Source organism: Schistocerca gregaria, chromosome 4, assembly GCF_023897955.1.
Source record: "Schistocerca gregaria isolate iqSchGreg1 chromosome 4, iqSchGreg1.2, whole genome shotgun sequence".
In the NCBI taxonomy this organism is placed as follows: Eukaryota; Metazoa; Arthropoda; class Insecta; order Orthoptera; family Acrididae; genus Schistocerca; species Schistocerca gregaria.
The window spans coordinates 359,043,635-359,050,715 of record NC_064923.1 but is presented as its reverse complement, the minus strand read 5'-3'; positions in this window follow the sequence as shown (position 1 = coordinate 359,050,715).

Genomic DNA, 7,081 nt, shown 5'->3' with positions numbered 1-7,081 from the left:
AAATGTCCTCCGTTAGCGAGGATACATGCATCCACCCTCTGTGGCATCGAATCCCTGGTGCGCTGATGCAGCCCTGGAGAATGGCGTATTGTATCACAGCCGTCCACAGTACGAGCACGAAGAGTCTCTACATTTGGTACCGGGGTTGCGTAGGCAAGAGCTTTCAAATGCCCCATAATTGAAAGTCAAGAGGGTTGAGGTCAGGAGAGCGTGGAGGCCATGGAATTGGTACGCATCTACCAATCCATCGGTCACCGAATCTGTTGTTGAGAAGCGTACGAACACTTGGACTGAAAAGTGCAGGAACTCCATCGTGCATGAATGACATGTTGTGCCGTACTTGTAAAGGCACATGTTCTAGCAGCACTGGTAGAGTATCCCATATGAAATCATGGCGGCGAAACGAGGAAGTACAGTACACACTGACGAAACTAAAGGGAGCTCCAACATGGAAATTAAGCGTTTCCGGACACATGTCCACATAACATCTTTTCTTTATTTGTGTGTGAGGAATGTTTCCTGAAAGTTTCGCCGTACCTTTTTGTAACACCCTGTATAAATCCGCCACTGCCTCAACCTCGCGCAGACACTTTAAACGACACATGCCGCGGGTGGAAAGGCATTGTCCCATTCAAAAGTGGAATCACAGTACTGTTGTTTGAGAGGTAACACAAGACGCGAAACGTCTGTGACGTACCGTTCTGCTGCCACCGTTCCCTCACTCACTGCCACATCTGATCTAAAGTCATAACAAATTGTTCCCCACACTATGATACCAGGAGTAACACAACTGTGTCTCTCCTAAACATTGGAAGAGGACTTCTAGCAGGTCGTCGCCATACTCACCGACGATGGCAATCCGGGGTGGTGAAGTACCGAGCATCATTGCTGAAGTAAACGCGGCGTCATTCATCAGTAACCCGTGCTTCCCGGTCACAGCGCCACTCCAAACGCAGCCTTCGCATGTGACGGCAATTCCTTAGTGCAGCTACTGCTAGTCTCCGGCCATTGAACAGAACACAGCATGTTGTTATCAATGGAGTGACGTCTACAGACGTTTAAGTAACCTCTGGCGTGCCACAGGGGAGTGTTATGGGACCATTGCTTTTCACAATATATATAAATGACCTAGTAGATAGTGTCGGGATATCCATGCGGCTTTTCGCGGATGATGCTGTAGTATACACAGAAGTTGCAGCATTAGAAAATTGTAGTGAAATGCAGGATAGGCACTTGGTGCAGGGAGTGCCAACTGACCCTTAACATAGACAAATGTAATGTATTGCGAATACATAGAAAGAAGGATCCTCTATTGTATGATTATATGATAGCGGAAAAAACACTGGTAGCAGTTACTTCTGTAAAATATCTGGGAGTATGCGTACTGAACGATTTGAAGTGGAATGATCATATAAAATTAATTGTTGGTAAGGCGGGTACCAGGTTGAGATTCATTGGGAGAGTCCTTAGAAAATGTAGTCCATCAACAAAGCAGGTGGCTTACAAAACACTCGTTCGACCTATACTTGAGTATTGCTTATCAGTGTGGGATCCGTACCAGATCGGGTTGACGGAGGAGATAGAGAAGATCCAAAGTAGAGCGGCGCGTTTCGTCACAGGGTTATTTGGTAACCGTGATAGCGTTACGGAGATGTTTAGCAAACTCAAGTGGCAGACTCTGCAAGAGAGGCGCTCTGCATCGCGGTGTAGCTTGCTGTCCAGGTTTCGAGAGGGTGCGTTTCGCGATGCGGTATCGAATATATTGCTTCCCCCTACTTATACCTCCCGAGGAGATCACGAATGTAAAATTAGAGAGATTCGAGCGAGCACGGAGGCTTTCAGACAGTCGTTCTTCCCGCGAACCATACGCGACTGTAACAGGAAAGGGAGGTAATGACAGTGGCACGTAAAGTGCCCTCCCCCACACACCGTTGGGTGGCTTGCGAAGTATAAATGTAAATGTAGATGTAGATGGGGAATGATACAGAATGTTGCGGTGCCCATTGCTTGTTCTCGGATGTGAAGAGCTTACAATGTGCTTTGTGCACAATACGAAGATCTGTTATGAACGTTTATGATATACCAGTTCAAAATCATTAAGTGAAACGTCTCACAAAAGCATCAAGCTTCAAGTTTTCTCGGAAACCAGTGTAATATCTTGGTTTTAATTAGACCTATACCTGACTGCCTCAATCCATGACCTTCGGGATGTCGTGTGATAAAACTACGAGTTGGGTTTTATTATGATAGATATTTCCAGTACCCATGCTCTTCGGGGCGGAGGAGGTCATTCTATTAGAGATACCTTATTATGTTTGAGCTCAGAACATGTTCTATGATTCTACAACAAATGTTGCTCAAGGATACTGGACATTAGTTATGTGGTTCACGCTTCTTGTGGACGGGTGTGACGTGGGGTTTCTTCCCGCCACTGGGTACCATTTCTCGTTCGAAAGATCTACGACAGACAGTGACTAAGAGAGGGACTGAGAGAGTAATTCGGACGGAAATCTGGTGTAGTCTCTGGTAGGGATTCTACTGAGTCCTACGATTTCACCTGTTACCCAAAACCATTGACAATATCTCTGGCAGATCTTTGCAGCGGTGCGACAATTATGTACGAGTAATAGCCTGAATAATTGTGTATATCGTTGTCGTTATTACGAAGTAGAAGCTACATGAACTATAAAACTGTCTGGTAAGTTACACTTTAATACAACGGAGCAACCAATGTTATTTGCGTAACATAATTACTTACGTGACATAAATAAAAAATATTAAGGTGACTATGCATGTTGTTGTTGTTGTTGTTGTCTTCATTCCAGAGACTGGTTTGATGCAGCTCTCCATGCTACTCTATCCTGTGCAAGCTTCTTCAGCTCCCAGTACTTACTGCAACCTACATCCTTCTGAATCTGCTTAGTGTATTCATCTCTTGGTCTCCCTCTACGATTTTTACCCTCCACGCTGCCATCCAATGCTAAATTTGTGATCCCTTGTTGCCTCAGAACATGTCCTACCAACCGTTCTCTTCTTCTTGTCAAATTGTGCAACAAACTCCTCTTCTCCCCAATTCTGTTCAATACCTCCTCATTAGTTACATGCTCTATCCACCTTATCTTCAGTATTCTTCTGTAGCACCACATTTCGAAAGCTTCTATTCTCTTCTTGTCCAAACTATTTATCGTCCATGATTCACTTCCATACATGGCTACACTCCGTACAAATACTTTCAGAAACGACTTCCTGACACTTAAATCTATCCTCTATGCTAACAAATTTTTCTTCTTCAGAAACGCTTTCTTTGCCATTGTCAGTCTACATTTTATTTCCTCTCTACTTCGACCATCATCAGTTATTTTGCTCCCCAAATAGCAAAACTCCTTTACTACTTTAAGTGTCTCATTTCCTAATCTAATTCCCTCAGCATCATCCGACTTAATTCGACTACATTCCATTATCCTCGTTTTGCTTTTGTTGATGTTCATCTTATATCCTTCTTTAAGGGCACTGTCCATTCCGTTCAACTGCTCTTCCAAGTCCTTTGCTGTCTCTGACAGAATTACAATGTCATCGGCGAACCTCGGCGTTTTTATTTTCTATGTTCTACCGATGTTACTACAAGATGTTAGACTGCATGACAGAACAGCGATGTAATTCCAACATGATGGATGTCCGGCACATAGCTCGCATGCAGTTGAAGCGGTATTGAATATTCTACTTCATGACAGGTGGATTGGTCGTCGAAGCACCATACCTTGGCTCGCATGTTCTACATCTACTTTGGGCACGTTATGAAACGGAAGGTAGGACAGATCAACGCAAACCAAAGCCAACAATAACAGCTGAGATAAACATGCCGACGGCGGCGCCAACACCATTTACATCTACATCTACATCCATACTCCACAAGCCACCTGACTGTGTGTGGCGGAGGGTACCCTGAGTACCTCTATCGGTTCTCCCTTCTATTCCAGTCTTGTATTGTTCCTGGAAAGAAGGATTATCGGTATGCTTCTAATCTCTCTGATTTTATCCTCATGGCCTCTTCGCGAGATATACGTAGGAGGGAGCAATATATTGCTTCACTCTTCGGTGAAGGTATGTTCTCGAAACTTCAACAAAAGCCCGTACCGAGCTATTGAGCGTCTCTCCTGCAGAGTCTTCCACTGGAGTTTATCATCTCCGTAACGCTTTCGCGAGTACTAAATGATCCTGTAACGAAGCGCGCTGCTCTCCGTTGGATCTTCTCTATCTCTTCTATCGACCCTATCTGGTACGGATCCCACACTGCTGAGCAGTATTCAAGCAGTGGGCGAACTAGCGTACTGTAACCTACTTCCTTTGTTTTCGGATTGCATTTCCTTAGGATTCTTCCAATGAATCTCAGTCTGGCATCTGCTTTACCGACGATCAATTTGTATGATCATTCCATTTTAAATCACTCCTAATGCGTACTCCCAGACAATTTATGGAATTAACTGCTTCCAGTTGCTGACCTGCTATTTTGTAGCGAAATGATAAGGGATCTATCTTTCTATGTATTCGCAGCACATTACACTTGTCTACATTGAGATTGAATTGCCAATCCCTGCACCATGCGTCAATTCGTTACAGATCTTCCTGCATTTCAGTACAATTTTCCATTGTTACAACCTCTAGATACACCACAGCACCATCTGCAAAAAGCCTCAGTGAACTTCCGATGTCATCCACCAGGTCATTTATGTATATTGTGAACAGCAACGTCCCATGACACTCCCCTGCGGCACACCTGAAATCACTCTTACTTCGGATGACTTCTCTCCATTGAGAATGACATGCTGCGTTCTGTTACCTAGGAACTCTTCAATCCAATCACACAATTGGTCTGATAGTTCATATGCTCTTACTTTGTTCATTAAACAACTGTGGGGAACTGTATCGAACGCCTTGCGGAGGTCAAGAAACACGGCAAGTACCTGTGAACCCGTGTCTATGGCCCTCTGAGTCTCGTGGACGAATAGCGCGGCTGGGTTTCACACGACGGTCTTTTTCGAAACCCATGCTGATTCCTACAGAGCAGATTTCTAGTCTCCAGAAAAGTTATTGTACTCGAACATAATACGTGTTCCAAAATTCTACAACTGATCGACGTTAGAGATATAGATCTATAGTTCTGCACATCTGTTCGACGTCCCTTCTTGAAAACGGGGGTGACCTGTGCTTTTTTACAATCCTTTGGAACGCTACGCCCTTCTAGAGACCTACGGTACACCGCTGGAAGAAGGGGGGCAAGTTCCTTCGCGTACTCTGTGTAAAATCGAACTGGTATCCCATTAGGTCCAGTGGCATTTCCTCTTTTGAGCTATTTTAATTGTTTCTCTATCCCTCTGTCGTCTATTTCGATATCTACGATTTTGTCACCTGTACGACAATGTAGAGAAGGAACTACAGTGCAGTCTTCCTCTGTGAAACAGCTTTGGAAAAAGACATTTAGTATTTCGGCCTTTAGTCTGTCATCATCCGTTTCAGTACCAATTTGGTCACAGAGTGTCTGGACATTTTGTTTTGTTCCACCTACCGCTTTGACATAAGACCAAAATTTCTTAGGATTTTCTTCCAAGTCAGTACATAGAACTTTACTTTCGAATTCATTGAACGTTTCTCGAGTAGCCCTCCTCACACTACATTTCGCTTCGCGTAGTTTTTGTTTGTCTGCAAGGCTTTGGCTATGCTTATGTTTGCTGTGAAGTTCCCTTTGCTTCCGCAGCAGTTTTCTAACTCGGTTGTTGTACCACAGTGGCTCTTTTCCCTCTCTTACGATCTTGCTTGGCACATACTCACGTCCCCATACTGACGTCCCCGGATTTCTTTCTGTGGGGAAAGTTGAAGGATATTTTCTATCGTGATCCACTGACAACGCCTGACAACATGCGTCAGCGCATTGTCAATGCATGTGGGAACATAACGGAAGGCGAACTACTTGCTGTTGAGAGGAATGTCGTTACACGTATTGCCAAATGCATTGAGGTTGACGGACATCATTTTGAGCAGTTATTGCATTAATGTGTTATTTACAGGTAACCACGCTGTAACAACAAGCGTTCTCAGAAATGATAAGTTCACAAAGGTACATGTATCACATTGGAACAACCGAAATAAAATGTTCAAACGTTCCTAAGTTCGGTATTTTAATTTGAAACATCTACCTGTTACCAACTGTTCGTCTAAAACTGTGAACCATATGTTTGTGACAATTACAGTGTCATCTATCACAAAGCGAAAAAAGTGGGCCCAACTAAAACATTCATATTTCCTTACGTCCTACACGAATATGTGATAAAAATGGGAGTTCCTATTTTAAAAACGCAGTTGATATCCGTTTGACCTATGGCAGCGCTTTCTACCGGGCCAACCATAGCGCCATCTGGTTTCCCCCTTCAAGCTGGACGAATGTTGTTCTTTGTAGTTTTTTCGTTTGACGCTTATTTCGTGAGATGTTTGGCCCGGTCATGATCAATGGATCACCCTGTATACTCACAGACTGCAAATGCCACATTAGCAGTGGAGGGTATATAAAGCATGTCAGAGTGGCACGGATAACAGTGATGTCGTCGTAATGCGGAAACGGAGCGATTTATCTAACGTCCAAAAGGACATGAACATTGGCTTTCGAGCCAAGGCTGGAAGATATCCGAAACGGGTTATGTTTGTAAACTGTTCGCGTGCCGCCGTGGTTAAAGTATACTGTGCATGGCAAAAACCTGCGGTTCAAATATGGCGCCGAGGCAACTGCGGTCGCTACATACAGGTCATAGATGACACGGGTGTGTGAGGGTTGCGGAGTTGTCTCCGAGTGAATGCAATTGTTGAGTAACTGACCACCAAGATGAAACAAGGGGCTAACAACAGTCTCTCACCAACGATCGTTCAGCGAATGTTGCTGAATGTGCACTTCGACAGTAGGCGCCTGGTTCATGCACCCATACCGACTGCTGTTCATTCACGGCAATGGCTGGAATTTGCACGTGAATACCGCGACTGGGCATCCAGCGAGTGGCGACAGATGATCTTTTCGGATGAATCACGTCATATGCCA